Here is a 19,883-nt window from a genome sequence, read left to right as displayed (position 1 = left end):
CAAATTCCGCAAAATGACCTGTGAAATCCTAAAGGTACTCATTGGACTTTGGGCCCTTTAGCGCAGTTAGGGTGCAAAAAAGTGCCACACATGTGGTATCGCCGTACTCGGAAGAAGTAGTACAATGTGTTTTGGGGTGTATTTTTTACACATACCCATGCTGGGTGGGAGAAATAACTCTGTAAATGGACAATTGTGTGTAAAAAAATCAAAAGATTGTCATTTACAGAGGTATTTCTTCCACCCAGCATGGGTATGTGTAAAAATACACCCCAAAACACATTATAATACTTCTCCCGAATACGGCAATACCACACGTGTGGCACTTTTTTGCACCCTAACTGCGCTAAAGGGCCCAAAGTCCAATGAGTACCTTTAGGATTTCACAGGTCATTTTGCGGAATTTGATTTCCAGACTACTCCTCACGGTTTAGGGCCCCTAAAATGCCAGGGCAGTATAGGAACCCCACAAATGACCCCATTTTAGAAAGAATACACCCCAAGGTATTCCGTTAGGAGTATGGTGAGTTCATAGAAGATTTTATTTTTTGTCACAAGTTAGCGGAACATGACACTTTGCGAAAAAAAAGAATTAAAATCAATTTCCGCTAACTTGTGACAAAAAAATACAAACTTCTATGAACTCACCATACTCCTAACTGAATACCTTGGGGTGTCTTCTTTCTAAAATGGGGTCATTTGTGGGGTTCCTATACTGCCCTGGCATTTTAGGGGCCCTAAACCATGAGGAGTAGTCTTGAAACCAAATGTCGCAAAATGACCTGTGAAATCCTAAAGGTACTCATTGGACTTTGGGCCCTTTAGCGCAGTTAGGGTGCAAAAAAGTGCCACACATGTGGTATCGCCGTACTCGGGAGAAGTAGTACAATGTGTTTTGGGGTGTATTTTTACACATACCCATGCTGGGTGGGAGAAATAACTCTGTAAATGGACAATTGTGTGTACAAAAATCAAAAGATTGTCATTTACAGAGGTATTTCTCCCACCCAGCATGGGTATGTGTAAAAATACACCCCAAAACACATTATACTACTTCTCCCGAATACGGCAATACCACATGTGTGGCACTTTTTTGCACCCTAACTGCGCTAAAGGGCCCAAAGTCCAATGAGTACCTTTAGGATTTCACAGGTCATTTTGCGGAATTTGATTTCCAGACTACTCCTCACGGTTTAGGGCCCCTAAAATGCCAGGGCAGTATAGGAACCCCACAAATGACCCCATTTTAGAAAGAAGACACCCCAAGGTATTCCGTTAGGAGTATGGTGAGTTCATAGAAGATTTTATTTTTTGTCACAAGTTAGCGGAACATGACACTTTGCGAAAAAAAAAACCAATTAAAATCAATTTCCGCTAACTTGTGACAAAAAAATAAAAACTTCTATGAACTCACCATACTCCTAACTGAATACCTTGGGGTGTCTTCTTTCTAAAATGGGGTCATTTGTGGGGTTCCTATACTGCCCTGGCATTTTAGGGGCCCTAAACCGTGAGGAGTAGTCTGGAAATCAAATTCCGCAAAATGACCTGTGAAATCCTAAAGGTACTCATTGGACTTTGGGCCCTTTAGCGCAGTTAGGGTGCAAAAAAGTGCCACACATGTGGTATCGCCGTACTCGGGAGAAGTAGTACAATGTGTTTTGGGGTGTATTTTTACACATACCCATGCTGGGTGGGAGAAATAACTCTGTAAATGGACAAATGTGTGTAAAAAAATCAAAAGATTGTCATTTACAGAGGTATTTCTCCCACCCAGCATGGGTATGTGTAAAAATACACCCCAAAACACATTATACTACTTCTCCCGAGTACGGCAATACCACATGTGTGGCACTTTTTTGCACCCTAACTGCGCTAAAGGGCCCAAAGTCCAATGAGTACCTTTAGGATTTCACAGGTCATTTTGCGGAATTTGATTTCCAGACTACTCCTCACGGTTTAGGGCCCCTAAAATGCCAGGGCAGTATAGGAACCCCACAAATGACCCCATTTTAGAAAGAAGACACCCCAAGGTATTCCGTTAGGAGTATGGTGAGTTCATAGAAGATTTTATTTTTTGTCACAAGTTAGCGGAACATGACACTTTGCGAAAAAAAAAACAATTAAAATCAATTTCCGCTAACTTGTGACAAAAAAATAAAAACTTCTATGAACTCACCATACTCCTAACTGAATACTTTGGGGTGTCTTCTTTCTAAAATGGGGTCATTTGTGGGGTTCCTATACTGCCCTGGCATTTTAGGGGCCCTAAACCGTGAGGAGTAGTCTGGAAATCAAATTCCGCAAAATGACCTGTGAAATCCTAAAGGTACTCATTGGACTTTGGGCCCTTTAGCGCAGTTAGGGTGCAAAAAAAGTGCCACACATGTGGTATCGCCGTACTCGGGAGAAGTAGTACAATGTGTTTTGGGGTGTATTTTTACACATACCCATGCTGGGTGGGAGAAATAACTCTGTAAATGGACAATTGTGTGTAAAAAAATCAAAAGATTGTCATTTACAGAGGTATTTCTCCCACCCAGCATGGGTATGTGTAAAAATACACCCCAAAACACATTGTACTACTTCTCCCGAGTACGGCGATACCACATGTGTGGCACTTTTTTGCACCCTAACTGCGCTAAGGGGCCCAGAGTCCAATGAGTACCTTTAGGCTTTACAGAGGTGCTCAAAATTTAGCACCCCGCCCACTTGCCAGGACAGTTAACAAACCCCACAAATGACCCCATTTTGGAAAGAATACACGCTAAGGTATTCCATGAGGGCCATGGTGAGTTCATAGAAAATTTTATTTTTTGTCACAAGTTAGCGGAAAATGACATTTTGTGAAAAAAACAAAACAAAACACAAAACCGCAATTTCTGCTAACTTGTGACAAAAAATAAAACATTCTATGAACTCTCCATGCACCTCACGGAATACTTTTGGGTGTCCTCTTTCCAAAATGGCATCATTCGTGGGGTCTGTCCTGGCATTTTAGGGTCTCTGCAATCATTACATGTATGGCCAGTATTAGGAGTTTCTGCTATACTCCTTATATTGGGCATAAGGGTAATGCACTGTGGGCTGAAAGGAAAAATGAACATCAAACAATCAATCAATATGGATGAAAAAATATCTGCCAAAAAATTTTGAAAAAAAAAAAAAAAAAGAGGAGGAAGGCGTCTGCCAGGACATAGGAGCTGCCGCCCCAAAAATCCAAACCCACCAGCTCGTATGCCCTGGCAAACCTGATTTATCCATTCACACCGATCGATGTGAATGAACAAATCATTGCCAGAGTTCTTTTTTGATACAAAGTGTTTGCCAAAGCATATGAATCCCCAACACCACTCCTCGGCCCATATGCCTCGGCAAACGTATCTTTTTGACTGCGGAGGAGAAATCTCGTCCTGCAGCGCTGCATGCACCGACTTGTGTGTAAGCTGACAGACGCGCAATGTTCTGTCAGGATGCACCATCAGTACTGCAGCTGGTTAGTCGTTCGCTCGGTCCACCTGGAAGGTTATTGGATGGAAAAAGAGAAAAAAAATACAAAAAAACCCAAAAAACAAGCAAGCAGCAAAGCAATTACTTCATTAACATTAATAACCTTTGAAATTTTTTAATAAAAAACTTAACATTGCAAACCAAACATTAACTTCTTTGCTTACCTGTTTTTTTTTTTTTTTAACTTACCTCCCGAGGACAAACCTCTCCTCCCCCATGGAACAATGTGCGAAGTGCAAATCGCACAGAGTTGTGGCGAAATACATTACGCAATTTGTCCCAAGTGAAAGGAGAGGTTTCTGACAGCCCTGTGTATTAGGGTCTCTGGAAACCCGATGTTTGGTTTCACACTGCATATTGACATATCCGGTGGGTCGAGCCCGCCGCACCGTATCGTCCAAAACAGACCTTCAGGCAATACCACAAGAGTAGCATTCGGCCTAGTAATGAACTGCGTCGCCATAGACTAACATGACTTCCGGGCCGATCGATATTGCCACAGAAGCCACGCAGTAACGTAGGCATGCACTAGCGTTAAGTCAAGCACTTCCGGCGTAGGGGGGGACCGCAAAGTGTGACTTTTGCTAGGCAAAACGCATCGCAGCAGTGTGAAATAGCACTGAGAGACCCTTGTGTGCCTACCGCTGTGTGTGGAGTTCCCTACTCTCTAATAGTGTACCTGCTCGTGGTACCTCTCAAAACACTCCCCTAGGCATAGGCCAGGCTGGTCAGGACAGGTGGGACAATAAACAGTGGTGTCACGCCTTATTCCAGCCCTGCTGCAGACACGACAGCGTTTTCTTTGGATTCGTTGACCTGGGGTAGTCGGAATTGGATAGGCGTAATGCCTTCCATGCAGCCGGCTAGTTGCATCTTGGGGTTGGGCCACGGCACCTCCTGGATACAGGAGTTCCATCACGATCTGTTTATTAAATTGAATAAACGAGCCAGTTCTCCCAGCCTTACTGTAGAGAACAAAGCTGTTGTAAATTGCCAATTGAATGAGGTAAAAAGACACTTTTTTATACCAGCGTCTTGTTTTTCGGGCAACTAAATAGGGCGCTAACCTCTGGTCATTGAAGTCCACCCCTCCCATGTTAGTATTATACTCGTGGACGACAAGGGGTTTTTCAATGACCTCAGTTCGCCGTTGAATTTCAACTGTCGTGTCTGCGTGAATGGTGGACAGGAAGTAAATCTCCCTCTTGTCCTTCCATTTCACCGCGAGCAGGTCGTCAGCACACAAGGCGGCCCTCTGCCCCCGTTGAAGTCTAGTGGTAATGAGCCGTTGGGGGAAGCCCCGGCGACTAGGCCGCACGGTGCCACAGCATCGGATTTTTTCTATTTTTAAGTGCTGAAAGAGGGCCACACTTGTGTAATAATTGTCCACAAAAAGATGGTACCCCTTCTGGAACAAGGGTGACACCAAGTCCCACACAATCTTTCCACTGCTCCCCAGGTAGTCAGGGCATCCGACCGGCTCCAATTTTGAGTCTTTTCCCTCATAGACCCTAAAATAAGATGTATAGCCTGTGGCCCTTTCACAGAGCTTATACAGTTTCACCCCATACTGGGCGCGCTTGTTTGGGATGTACTGTTTGATGCGAAGGCGCCCGGTAAAGCGTATGAGGGACTCGTCTACGCAGATGTCCTGGTCAGGGGTATAAGCATCTGCAAATCTGGATGACAGGTGGTCTATGAGGGGTCGAATTTTGTGGAGCCGGTCAAAAGCAGGGTGGTCACTTCGATGACAGGTTTCGTTGTCATTGAAGTGCAGGAAGCGCAGGATGTTCTCAAATCGTGTCCTGGACATGGCAGCAGAGTACAGGGGAACATGATGTGCTGGGTCCGTAGACCAATAAGACCGCAACACATTCTGCTTTACTAGTCCCGTGTGAAGGAGAAGGCCCAAAAAAAAATTCATTTCGGAAACTTGGACTGGTTTCCACCGAAAAGGCTGGGCAAGGAACTTTTCCGGATTGGCGGTTATATATTGTGTGGCCTTACGGTTGGTCTCTGCCACAATTAAGTCCAAGAGATCCTGGGTGAAGAGAACAGATAGAAAAAGTCTAGGGCCGATCCTAGATTATCTGTCTCCACCTGGACTCCAGACTGGGCGGTGAAAGGGGGAAGTACGGGCGAGGCGGAATCAGGGGATTGCCAATTTGGGTTTGCCAGCACCTCTGGTAAATTAGGGGTAGTACGGGTCCGTCTTCTTGGTGGCTGCGACTGGGATCTTACTGCACGTGCCACCGAACCAGTTTCAACTTCCATGCTGGTGCTCGCCACTTCACCAGGGTTTACGGAAGTACTGGTGCTAGGTCCAGGAGATGTTGTGCTGCTGGTGCCTGCCCCACCATGAAATCTCAGACCAGCACGAACACCACTCTGCTGCCCTTGAGGCTGATCCTGCGCCACCTGCGGTTCAACAACATGGGGTGTGGTACGCCTGGCTTTAGCCGGGACCTCAACCTCGTCATCACTATCGGTCAGTGAGCCACTGCTCAATTCAGGTTCAAACTCTGACCCGGAAGATTCGTCGAATGAGGCGTCCCAATCGTCCTCATCCGACTGGGCCATGTACCTGAGAACCTCATCATCGGAATACCCCTTTCTTGCCATGGTGGGCTGCTAAATTTAGGGGGTATTCCTCTGAGACTACGCAGAAAAAAGAGCACCTACCTAGCAAAAGGGAGTATTTGAGAGGTAGAAAGCTGTGGTCACTGAGTTTTGATAAAAAAAATAAATCAAAACTGAGGTTTACAGTGCCACAGCTATTGTACAGTGTTTTTTGCAGTGATCAGAAAAAAAATTCTGTCACTGCGGTGGGGCGGGCTGAACGCAAGTGCATGCGAGCGATCAGGCCTGATCGGGCAAACACTGCGTTTTTTTTTTGTGGATCCTAGTGACCCTAATAGATCTGACTGCGATCAGTAATGATCACTTACAGATACTATATAGTACCAATGTTGATTAGCGACAGTGATGACGCTAATTAGTGACTGTGGTGCAGTGGGCTGAGCACTAACTGACACTTACAAAGGGGCCTAGCTAACTGGCCTAACTGCTAACACTAGTGATACTAAAAAAGTGACAGTTTTCACTGATCACTGTTTTTAGATCACTAGGATAGTGACGGGGGTGGTGGTGAGTGGGGAATCAGAGGCAATCAGAAACAATCACAGGACAATCAAAGGCAATCGCAGGCCAATCACAGGGCACTCAATTCACGGGACAATCAAAGCCAATCACAGGACAATCAAACCAATCACGGCACAATCAAAGCCAATCGCGGGACAAAGCCGATCACGGGACAATCAAAGCCAATCACAGGCCAATCAAAGCCAATCACAGGCCAATCAAAGCCAATCACAGGCCAATCAAAGCCAATCACAGGCCAATCACGGGACAACCACGGGACAATCAAATACAATTACAGCACAATCAAATTGAATGTCAGCACAATGTAATTGAATGTCAGCACAATCAAATGCAATTACAGCACAATCAATTACAATGCACTGGGAAGGTGATTGGGGGGGGGGGGGGGGTCTGAGGGCGATCAGAGGGTGTGGGGGGTTCACTAGGTGTCCGCACGGGGCAGACTGGGTCCTGATCTGGTGGGTGGCAGACACAGGGGGTGACGATAGGAGATCAGTGAGGGATTACAGGGGAGTAATCGGCGATCGGGGGGTCTGGGTGGGCTAAAGTGTGTGTTGCTGTGCTTACTGTCAGGGCTGCCGTCCTCTCTGATGGTCGCACGACGAGTGACCATCAGCGGAGGAGGCAGCCAGTATAATACACTTTTGTTACAATAACAAAGTGTATTATACACTCTGATTGGCCAGATCGCGCAAGTTTGAAACCCGCCGGCGCTGCTGATTGGCCGGCGGGTTTCCGAGTAGGGTGGGCGGAGCCTATTGCCGGCGAAGATCGCGTCATTGATGACGCGATCGCCGCACAGCCACCGCTGATGCCGCCCCCCGCCGATGGGCGTATTGCGGTCGTTTGGGCCCGGACTTTGCCGCCGCCCATCGGCTGGGGGCGGTCCTCAAGTGGTTAAGCAATTGTAAAAAACTGTAATCTGGTGGTGTAATTGAAAGCAGATAATTTGGGTGTTGCACAACACCTGATAATTTGGGTGCTGCCATCGATGACGATGTTAATTGTGGCTATAGCAGTGACCAGAGTGTGTAATTTGGTAATAGCTGTAGCACAAATTACAGTAAGAAGTGTGCAACAGCCGGAACCCAAATTATGTTTACAAGGGATGAGTAGTGTTAGGCGTAGAGTTTACAGAATAAGCTAAATTATGAATTACCTAGAGGGAGAATTATTAGAGAATTATTGGTGCAGGTGCCTTAGTAAAATTTCAGCAGTGTATTTTGCTAGTGGTTGCACCTGGTGCCCAGAATTACCCGACACCTTTTTTGTACATACGCATGATTCTTATAGTTATAGTTTCAGTTATCTAATTATATTATCAACATTAATGTCCATGATGCCTTCAGTTTAACATACAGTATACAACTATGAGATTAAGGAACATAACATAAATAAAATCATAATAATAATACTGAAACATTTATTTTGTAACACACAGTGTTTTATTTTAAATGTTCAATAGATAAAAGGGAATTTTTAAGTGCCTCTCTTAAAAAGTAGTTTGGCTATGCAGTATAGTGCAATTTCTAACCTTGAAAACATCATAGATATGCAAAAAGTTCTCTTGTGGATTCACAGATCTCATTACTGTAATCTTCATAATACCACTGTGAATTATGCATTCATAGTACACCAGGTTAGCAATGAAAGGAAACATGCAGCTGTGTAGCTAACATTTTTGTTCTGTTAATGAGACCGTGCCTGATATGTTTGCTATGTTATGGAAACCCTACGCAACAAAAGAGCCTGCTGTTTTTCCCCTATAATTAAAAAAGCAGGTAGTGCTGTTTTTATAATATAAGGGTTTATGAAGTTTGATATGTGTGCAAAATTAAATTCACAGTACACTAAAATTGAGATATGTAATGTGTGCGTGCGTGCGTGTGTGTGTGTATGTGTGTGTGTATGTGTGTGTATTTGTGTGTGTATGTGTGTGCGTGTGTGCGTGTGTATGTGTGTGTGGTTGTGTGTGTGTGTATGTGTGTGTGTATTTGTGTGTGTATTTGTGTGTGTATGTGTGTGCGTCTGTGTGTGTAGTGTGTGTGTGTGTGGTGTGCGTGTGTGTGTGTGTGTGTGTCAGGTGTGTGGCAAAAGTGCTATCCACTATTAGAGATGTCTCGAACCTCCGATTTTAGGTTCGTGAACCTTGAACGCGAACCTCCGCAAAAATTTGGCTTGCGCAAACTTTTGCGAACCGCAATAGACGTCAATGGGGATGCGAACTTTGAAAACTAGAAACATTTATGCTGCCTACAAAAGTGATGGCAAAGATGTTTCAAGGGGTCTAACATCTGAGTTTTTGCACGGGGGAGTGGGATAGACGCCAAAAGTCCCGGGGAAAAAAAAACTGGATTTGACGCAAAGCAGCATTTTAAGGGCAGAAATCACATTCCATGCTAAATTGGAGGCCTAAAGTGCTTTAAAAACATCTTGCATGTGTATACATCAATCAGGTAGTGTAATTAGTGTACTGCTTCACACTGACACACCAAACTCACTGTGTAACGCACCGCAAACAGCTGTTTGTGTAGTGACTGGACTGGTGCGCACCATGGCCAGAGTGCAGGCCATTGCGGTTTTCAAGCCCATATAGTCGGGCTGAGGTAGCTAAATTAATTTGGTCTGTCCACAATGAAACAACGACCTTATTATCTCGGGTGTGCCCCCCTCCCCCCGAGACACTCATATAGCCGGCGGTCATTGCTTCATTGTGATACACAAGCCCCTTCACCGCGGCAAGGTAACGATCACGAAGGGGAATTGACACATGTACATGCCTTTTGTTTTGTTGTTGCAGCTGCATTGCAGCCAGAAAAATTAGTCAGGCATGTAGATGCACCAGAAAAAGTATTATAGCAGCTGCTGCTAGCAGTGGCCATAAAAATTCAGGAATCCACTTGGAGTCCTGGACCCTGTTGGTGGTGGCAGAGAAGGCAGACAAGCGGCCTGCAATCAGATATGCTGTGTGGGGACCGACTTAGTCATGGGGCAGGCAGTCACATGGCGTGCAGGCAGAGATGCTGTGTGCGGGGACTGACTTAGTCTTCAGGTGGGCAGTAGCCCTCCAGGATCCATGCCTCATTCATTTTGATAACGGTGAGGTACTGAACAGAACGGTTCGCCTGCGAACGGTTCCATGCGAACTTCAGTGGTTCGCGTTCGCGTCCCGCAGGCGAACCTTTGCGGAAGTTCGGTTCGCCCCATAATGCACATGGAGGGTCAACTTTGACCCTCTACATCACAGTCAGCAGGCCCAGTGTAGCCAATTAGGCTACACTAGCCCCTGGAGCCCCACCCCCCCCTTATATAAGGCAGGCAGCGGCGGCCATTATGGTCACTCGTGTGCTGCCTGCGTTAGTGAGAGTAGGGCGAGCTGCTGCAGACTGTCTCTCAGGGAAAGATTAGTTAGGCTTAACTTGTTCCTGTCTGGCTGCATACCTGTTCTGTGAACCCACCACTGCATACCTGTGCTGTGAACCCACCACTGCATACCTGTGCTGTGAACCCACCACTGCATACCTGTGCTGTGAACCCACCACTGCATACCTGTGCTGTGAACCCACCACTGCATACCTGTTCAGTGAACCCACCACTGCATACCTGTGCTGTGAACCCACCACTGCATACCTGTTCAGTGAACCTGCCACTGCATACCTGTTCTGTTCAGTGTACCCGTCACTGTATACCTGTTCATTGAACCCACCACTGCATACCTGTGCTGTGAACCCACCACTGCATACCTGTTCTGTGAACCCACCACTGCATACCTGTGCTGTGAACCCACCACTGCATACCTGTTCAGTGAACCTGCCACTGCATACCTGTTCTGTTCAGTGGACCCGCCACTGTATACCTGTTCATTGAAACCACCACTGCATACCTGTGCTGTGAACCCACCACTGCATACCTGTTCTGTGAACCCACCACTGCATACCTGTGCTGTGAACCCACCACTGCATACCTGTTCAGTGAACCTGCCACTGCATACCTGTTCTGTTCAGTGGACCCGCCACTGTATACCTGTTCATTGAACCCACCACTGCATACCTGTGCTGTGAACCCACCACTGCATACCTGTTCTGTGAACCCACCACTGCATACCTGTTCAGTGAACCCGCCACTGCATACCTGTTCTGTTCAGTGGACCCGCCACTGTATACCTGTTCAGTGGACCCGCCACTGCATACCTGTTCTGTTCAGTGGACCCGCCACTGTATACCTGTTCAGTGAACCCGCCACTGCATACCTGTTCTGTTCAGTGGATCCACCACTGTATACCTGTTCAGTGAACCCGCCACTGCATACCTGTTGTGTTCAGTGAACCTGCCACTGCATACCTGTTCTGTGAACCCGCCACTGTATACCTGTTCTGTTTAGTGAACCCGCCACTGTATACCTGTTCTGTTTAGTGAACCCGCCACTGCATACCTGTTCTGTTCAGTGGACCCGCCACTGTATACCTGTTCAGTGAACCCGCCACTGCATACCTGTTGTGTTCAGTGAACCTGCCACTGCATACCTGTTCTGTGAACCCGCCACTGTATACCTGTTCTGTTTAGTGAACCCGCCACTGTATACCTGTTCTGTTCAGTGGACCCGCCACTGTATACCTGTTCAGTGAACCCGCCACTGCATACCTGTTCTGTGAACCCACCACTGCATACCTGTGCTGTGAACCCATCACTGCATACCTGTTCAGTGAACCTGCCACTGCATACCTGTTCTGTTCAGTGGACCCGCCACTGTATACCTGTTCATTGAACCCATCACTGCATACCTGTGCTGTAAACCCACCACTGCATACCTGTTCTGTGAATCCACCACTGCATACCTGTTCAGTGAACCCGCCACTGCATACCTGTTCTGTTCAGTGGACCCGCCACTGTATACCTGTTCAGTGAACCCGCCACTGCATACCTGTCCTGTTCAGTGGACCCGCCACTGTATACCTGTTCAGTGAACCCGCCACTGCATACCTGTTGTGTTCAGTGAACCTGCCACTGCATACCTGTTCTGTGAACCCGCCACTGTATACCTGTTCTGTTTAGTGAACCCGCCACTGTATACCTGTTCTGTTTAGTGAACCCGCCACTGCATACCTGTTCTGTTCAGTGGACCCGCCACTGTATACCTGTTCAGTGAACCCGCCACTGCATACCTGTTGTGTTCAGTGAACCTGCCACTGCATACCTGTTCTGTGAACCCGCCACTGTATACCTGTTCTGTTTAGTGAACCCGCCACTGTATACCTGTTCTGTTTAGTGAACCCGCCACTGCATACCTGTTCTGTTCAGTGGACCCGCCACTGTATACCTGTTCAGTGAACCCGCCACTGCATACCTGTTGTGTTCAGTGAACCTGCCACTGCATACCTGTTCTGTGAACCCGCCACTGTATACCTGTTCTGTTTAGTGAACCCGCCACTGCATACCTGTTCTGTTCAGTGGACCCGCCACTGTATACCTGTTCAGTGAACCCGCCACTGCATACCTGTCCTGTTCAGTGGACCCGCCACTGTATACCTGTTCAGTGAACCCGCCACTGCATACCTGTTGTGTTCAGTGAACCTGCCACTGCATACCTGTTCTGTGAACCCGCCACTGTATACCTGTTCTGTTTAGTGAACCCGCCACTGTATACCTGTTCTGTTTAGTGAACCCGCCACTGCATACCTGTTCTGTTCAGTGGACCCGCCACTGTATACCTGTTCAGTGAACCCGCCACTGCATACCTGTTGTGTTCAGTGAACCTGCCACTGCATACCTGTTCTGTGAACCCGCCACTGTATACCTGTTCTGTTTAGTGAACCCGCCACTGTATACCTGTTCTGTTTAGTGAACCCGCCACTGCATACCTGTTCTGTTCAGTGGACCCGCCACTGTATACCTGTTCAGTGAACCCGCCACTGCATACCTGTTGTGTTCAGTGAACCTGCCACTGCATACCTGTTCTGTGAACTGGCCACTGTATACCTGTTCTGTTTAGTGAACCCGCCACTGTATACCTGTTCTGTTTAGTGAACCCGCCACTGCATACCTGTTCTGTTCAGTGGACCCGCCACTGTATACCTGTTCAGTGAACCCGCCACTGCATACCTGTTCTGTTCAGTGGACCCGCCACTGTATACCTGTTCAGTGAACCCGCCACTGCATACCTGTTGTGTTCAGTGAACCTGCCACTGCATACCTGTTGTGTTCAGTGAACCTGCCACTGCATACCTGTTCTGTGAACCCGCCACTGTATACCTGTTCTGTTCAGTGAACCCACCGCATCAGTGCACATACCTGTGCAGTTAAGTGAACCCACCTACCTACGTGAGTGCACGCAGTGTGATATACCACTCCGTGCATACCCGATATGGACAAAACAGGTAGAGGAAGAGGTAGTGCCAGAGCCAGAGGAAGGCCACCCGGCAGGTCTGCGCGAGGTCGTGTAAATGTAATTTCGTGTGGACCTGGCCCACAGTACAGTGCTCGGAAGAAGGCACGTCCCATCACCTCCCAAGATTGTCAGGACGTGGTTGAGTATTTAGCGACACAGAACACCTCATCTTGCTCAGCCACCAGCGCTACTACTAGCACCACTTCCGCTGCATTTGACACTTCACAAGAATTATTTAGTGGTGAAATCACTGATGCACAGCCATTGTTGTTACAGCCAGATGAATTTTCACCAGCTCATATGTCTGAGTTACGCGGCAACACTATGGATGTAACGTGTCAGGAGGATGAAGGACCTACTGATGGTGCAAGTTTGGATTTGTCTGAGGCAAGCGAAGCTGGGCAGGATGACTACGATGATGACGGTAATAGGGATCCTCTGTATGTTCCCAATAGAGGAGATGAAGAGGGGGACAGTTCAGAGGGGGAGTCAGAGAGTAGTAGGAGGAGAGAAGTTGCTGAAAGAAGCTGGGGCAGCTCTTCGTCAGAAACAGCTGGTGGCAGAGTCCGGCACCATGTACAGCCAGCCAACTTGCCCTTCAGCATCAGCTGCTGAGGTCCCCATAGTGCCCACATCCCAGGGTGGCTCAGCGGTGTGGAAATTTTTTTATGTGTGTGCCTCAGATCGGACCAAAACCATCTGTTCGCTCTGCCAACAAAAATTGAGCCGTGGAAAGGCCAACACTCACGTAGGGACAAGTGCCTTACGAAGGCACCTGGAGAAAAGGCACAAACAGCAATGGGATGGCCACCTGAGCAAAAGCAGCAGCAGCACACAAAAGCAAAGCCACCCTCCTTCTCCTCTTCCTCCTCCATCAGGTGCATTATCTGCTTCTGCCGCTTTCTTCCTTCCACCTTCACAGGCACCCTCCTCCACTCCACCTCTGCCCTTGAGCGGTTCCTGCTCCTCTGCCCACAGCAGCAGTCAGGTGTCCGTGAAGGAAATATTTGAGCGGAAGAAGCCAATTTCGGCCAGTCACCCCCTTGCCCGGTGTCTGACAGCTGGCGTGGCGGAACTGTTAGCTCGGCAGCTGTTACCATACCGGCTGGTGGACTCTGAGGCCTTCCGTAAATTTGTGGCCATCGGAACACCGCAGTGGAAGATGCCAGGCCGCACTTATTTTTCGAGAAAGGCCATACCCCAACTGCACCGTGAAGTTGAGAGGCAAGTGGTGTCATCTCTTGCGAAGAGCGTTGGGTCAAGGGTACACCTGACCACGGATGCCTGGTCTGCCAAGCACGGGCAGGGCCGCTACATTACCTACACAGCCCATTGGGTGAACCTGGTGGTGAACGATGGCAAGCAGGGCGCAGCGGACCAAATTGTGACACCTCCACGGCTTGCAGGCAGGCCTCCTGCCACCTCCTCTCCTCCTGCTACATGCTCTTCGCTGTCCTCCTCCTCCTTGGCTGAGTGGCAGTTCTCCTCTCCAGCTACACAGCCCCAGCTCCGCAGGGCCTATGCTGCATGCCAGGTAAGACGGTGTCACGCCATCTTAGACATGTCTTGTCTCAAAGCGGAGAGTCACACTGGAGCAGCTCTCCTGGCTGCTCTTAAGAAACAGGTGGATGAGTGGCTGACCCCGCACCACCTGGAGATAGGCAACGTGGTGTGTGACAACGGCAGCAATCTGCTTGCCGCTTTGCATATGGGGAAGCAGACACACATACCCTGCATGGCACATGTCATGAATCTAGTGGTTCAAAGATTTGTGGCAAAGTACCCTGGCTTAGCGAATGTCCTGAAGCAGGCCAGGAAGTTCTGTGGGCATTTGAGGCGGTCTTACACAGCCATGGCACGCTTTGCGGAAATTGAGCGCAAAAATAACATGCCGGTGAGACGCCTCATTTGCGATAGCCCGACTCGCTGGAACTCGACCCTGCTCATGTTCTCCCGCCTGCTAGAACAGAAGAAAGCCGTGACCCACTACCTCTACAACTACAGTAGAATGAAACAGTCTGGGAAGATGGGGATGTTCTGGTCCGACAACTGGACACTGATGAAAAATGCATGCAGGCTCATGCGGCCGTTTGAGGAGGTGACCAACCTGGTGAGCCGCAGTGAGGGCACCATCAGCGACTTAATTCCCTACGCTTACTTCTTGGAGCGTGCTGTGCGTAGAGTGGCGGATGAAGCTGTGAATGAGCGTGACCAGGAACCGTTACGGCAGGAACAGGCATGGGACCAATTTTCATCAGACCCAGCTGTTTCCTCAACACCTGCGGCAGCACAGAGGGGGGAGGAGGAGGAAGAAGAGAAGTCGTGTGCAGAAGACGAGTCAGACTCAGAGGATGATGAGCAAGGTGTTTCTTTGGGGGAGGAGGAGGAGGGGACAGCGGCAGGAGAACAACCTCAGCAGGCATCGCAAGGGGCTTGTGCTGCTCAACCTTCCCGTGGTATTGTTCGCGGCTGGGGGGAGGAGGTTGACTTACCTGACGTCACTGAGGAAGAGCAAGAGGAGATGGAGGGTACTGGATCCGACTTTGTGCAGACGTCGTCTTTTATGCTGTCCTGCCTGTTGAGGGACCCCCGTATAAAAAACCTCAAGGGGAATGACCTGTACTGGGTGGCCACACTACTAGACCCTCGGTACAGGCACAAAGTGGCGGACCTGTTACCAACTCACCGGAAGGTGGAAAGGATGCAGCACATGCAGAACCAGCTGTCAACTATGCTTTACAATGCCTTTAAGGGTGATGTGACGGCACAACGCCAGCAAGGTACCACTGCCACTAATCCTCCTCCCGTGTCCACGCAGTCAAAGACAGGACGCTCCAGCGATCTCATGGTGATGTCAGACATGCGGACGTTCTTTAGTCCAACGCCTCGCCGTAGCCCTTCCGGATCCACCCTCCACCAACGCCTGGAACGGCAGGTAGCCGACTACCTGGCCTTAAGTGTGGATGTAGACACTGCTGTGAACAGCGATGAGGAACCCTTGAACTACTGGGTGCGCAGGCTTGAGCTGTGGCCAGAGCTGTCCCAATTTGCCATCCAACTTCTCTCCTGCCCTGCCGCAAGCGTCCTGTCAGAAAGGACCTTCAGCGCAGCTGGAGGCATTGTCACAGAGAAGAGAAGTCGCCTAAGTCACAAAAGTTTTAAGTACCTCACCTTTATCAAAATGAATGAGGCATGGATCCCGGAGGGCTGCTGCCCGCCCCAAGACTAAGTCAGTCCCCGCACACACAGCATCTCTGCCTGCACGCCGTGTGACTGGCTGCCTGGCCTGCCCCAAGAAGACTAAGTCGCTCCCAGTCCCTCCACACAGCATGTCTGCCTGCAGGCCGCTTGACTACCTTCTCCGCCACCACCAACAGGGTCCGGGACTCCAGGCGGATTGCTGAATTTTTTAGGCCGCTGCTAGCAGCGGCCGCTGTAATAATTTTTCTGGTGCGTGTACATGACTGCCTAATTTTTCTGGCTGCACTGCGGGCAGCTGCAACAACAAAAGAAAAGGCATGTACATGCGCCCATTCCCCTTCGTGATCATTACCTTGCCATGGTGAAGGGGCTTGCATATCACAATGAAGCAATGACCGGCGCCTAGATGAGTGTCTCGGGGGGCACACCCACGATAATAAGGTCGTTGCCTCATTGTGGTCAGACCGAATTTGATCAGCTGGACAGTCACTGTTCTGTCATTCAGCTACATCAGCCAGGCGACCATATGGGCTGTAAAGCCACCAAAACCTGCACTCTCGCCATGGTGCGCACCAGTCCAGCACGGCCGTCACTACACAAACAGCTGTTTGCGGTGCGTTACACGGTGAGTTTGGTGTGTCAGTGTGAAGCAGTACCTTAATTACACTACCTGATTGATGTATACACATGCAAGATGTTTGAAAGCACTTTAGGCCTGTCATTTAGCATTCAATGTGATTTCTGCCCTTAAAACACTGCTTTGCGTCAAATCCAGATTTTCCCCGGGACTTTTGGCATGTTTCCCACTCCGCCATGCCCCCCTCCAGGTGTTAGACCCCTTGAAACATCTTTTCCATCACTTTTGTGGCCAGCATAATTATTTTTTTTTTCAAAGTTCGCATCCCCATTGAAGTCTATTGCGGTTCGCAAACTTTAACGCGAATCGAACCTTCCGCGGAAGTTCGCGAACCAGGTTCGCGAACCTAAAATCGGAGGTTCGGCCCAACTCTACTGAACACCTTTGTGACTCAGGCGACTTCTCTTCTCAATGACAATGCCTCCAGCTGTGCTGAAGGTCCTTTCTGACAGGACGCTTGAGGCAGGGCAAGACAGAAGTTAGATGGCAAATTGTGACAGCTCTTGCCACAGGTCAAGCCTGCACACCCAGTAGTCCAGGGGTGCATCGCTGTTCTTAGTGTCTACATCCACACTTAAGGCCAGGTAGTCGGCTACCTGCCGGTCAAGGTGTTGGTGGAGGGTGGATCCGGAAGCGCTAAGGCGAGGTGTTGGACTAAAGAATGTCCGCATGTCCGACATCACCATGAGATCGTTGGAGCGTCCTGTCCTTGCCTGCATGGACATGGGAGTAGGATTACTGGCAGTGGTACCTTTATTCCATTGTGCTGTGACATCACCCTTAAATGCATTGTAAAGCATAGTTGCCAGCTTGTTCTGCATGTGCTGCATCCTTTCTGCCTTCTGGTGATTTGGAAACATCTCCGCCACTTTGTGCCTATACCGAGGGTCTAGTAGCGTGGCCACTCAGTACAGCTCATTCCCCTTGAGTTTTTTTATATGGGGGTCCCTTAACAGGCTGGACAGCATAAAAGATGCCATCTGCACAAAGTTGGATGCAGACATACTATCCATCTCCTCTTGCTCTTCCTCCATGATGTCAGCTAAGTTCTCCTCCTCCCCGCAGCCATAAACAATACCACGGGAAAGTTGAGCAGCACAAGCCCCCTGTGACACCTGCTGCGGTTGTTCTTCCACCTCCTCCTCCAAAACAACACCTTCCTCATCATCTGACTCCTCTTCCCCACACGACTCTTCCTCCTCCTCCCCTCTCTGTGGTGCCGCAGGTGTTGAGGAAACATGCATCTGATTCTGCTGAGAATTGGTCCCACAACTCTTCCTCCTGTTCCTGTTCACGCTCCTCCACAGCTTGATCCACCACTCTATGCACGGCACGCTCCAGGAAGAAACCATATGGAATCAAGTCGCTGATGGCGCCTTCACTGCGACTCACAAAGTTTGTCACCTCCTCAAACGGCTGCATAAGCCTGCAGGCATTTTGCATGAGTGTCCAGTACTTTGGCCAAAACATCCCCATCTCCCCAGACTGTGTCCTTTGACGAATCCCAGCGAGTCAGGCTATTGCAAATCAAGCATCTCACCGGCAAGTTGTTTCTCTGCTGAATATCAGCAAAGTGTGCCATGGCCGTGTAAGACCGCCTGAAATGCCCACACACCTTCCTGGACTGCTTTAGGACATCCTGTAAGCCTGGATACTTAGACACAAATATCTGAAATATGAGATTTAGCACATGTGCCATGCAGGGTACATGTGTCAACCTTCCCAAATTCAAAGCCGAAATTAGTTTGCTGCCTTTGTCACACACCACTTTGCTGATCTCCAGTTGATATGGGGTCAGCCACTGATCCACATGTTTGTTAAGTGCAGCCAGGAGAGCTGCTCCAGTGTAACTCTCGGCTTTGAGACAAGACATGTCTAAGATGGCATGACACTGTCGTACCTGGTATGCAACATAGGCCCTGGGGAGCTGGGGCTGTGTAGCTGGAGAGGTGATTGCAGCACCAGTAGAGTTTAACTGCCACTCAGCCAAGGAGGAGGATGAGGACGACAGCAAAGAGGATGTAGCAGGATGTAGCAGGAGGATAGGATGTAGCAGGAGGAGAGGCGGTGGCAGCAGGCCTGCCTGCAAGCCGTGGAGGTGTCACTAGGTCCGCTGCACAGCCACATACTCCCTGCTTGCCAGCAATCACCAGGTTGACCCAATTGGCTGTGTAAGTAATGTACCTGCTCTGACCGTGCTTGGCAGACCAGGACCGTAGTCAGATGGACCCTTGACCCAACGCTGTGTGCCAAAGATGACACCACTTGCCTCTCAACTTCATGGTGCAGTTTGGGTATCTCCTTTTTGGAGAAATAATTGCGGCCTGGTATCTTTCACTGCGGTGTCCCAATGGCCAAAAATTTTGGAAGGCTTCAGAGTCCACCAGCTGGTATGGTAACAGCTGGCGAGCTAACAGTTCCGCCAAGCCAGCTGTCAGACGCTGGGCAATGGGGTGACTGGTAGATATTGGCTGCATCCACTCAAAGATTTCACTCATGGACATCTGGCTGCTGCAGTGGGCAGAGGAGCAGGAACCGCTCAAGGTGAGAGGTGGAGTGGAGGAGGGTGGTTGTGATTGTGAAGGTGCAAGGGAGAAAGTGGCTGAAGATGATGCACCTGAAGGAGGAAGAGGATAAGGAGGGTGATTTTTCTTTTGTGTGCTGCTTTTCCTCTGGTGCTCCTCCTATTGCCGTTTGTGCCATTTCTCCATGTGCCTTCGTAAGGCAGTTGTCCCTACTCGGCTGTTGGCCTTTCCATGGCTCAATTTTTGGTGGCATTGTTCTGATCTAAGGCAAACACAATTTTTTTTTCCAAACTGTTGAGTTCCCCTGGGGTGTGGGCACTATGGTGGCCTCAGCAGCTGACGTTGAAGAGCATGTTGGCTGGCTGTCCATAGGTGGCGATACATGGCGCCGGACACTGCCACCAGCTGTTTCTGACAACGAGCTCCCCCTGCTTCTTTCAGCAACTCGTCTCCTCCTACTACTC

Source organism: Hyperolius riggenbachi, chromosome 6, assembly GCF_040937935.1.
Source record: "Hyperolius riggenbachi isolate aHypRig1 chromosome 6, aHypRig1.pri, whole genome shotgun sequence".
Lineage (NCBI taxonomy): Eukaryota > Metazoa > Chordata > Amphibia > Anura > Hyperoliidae > Hyperolius > Hyperolius riggenbachi.
Note: the sequence above shows the minus strand (reverse complement) of the source record.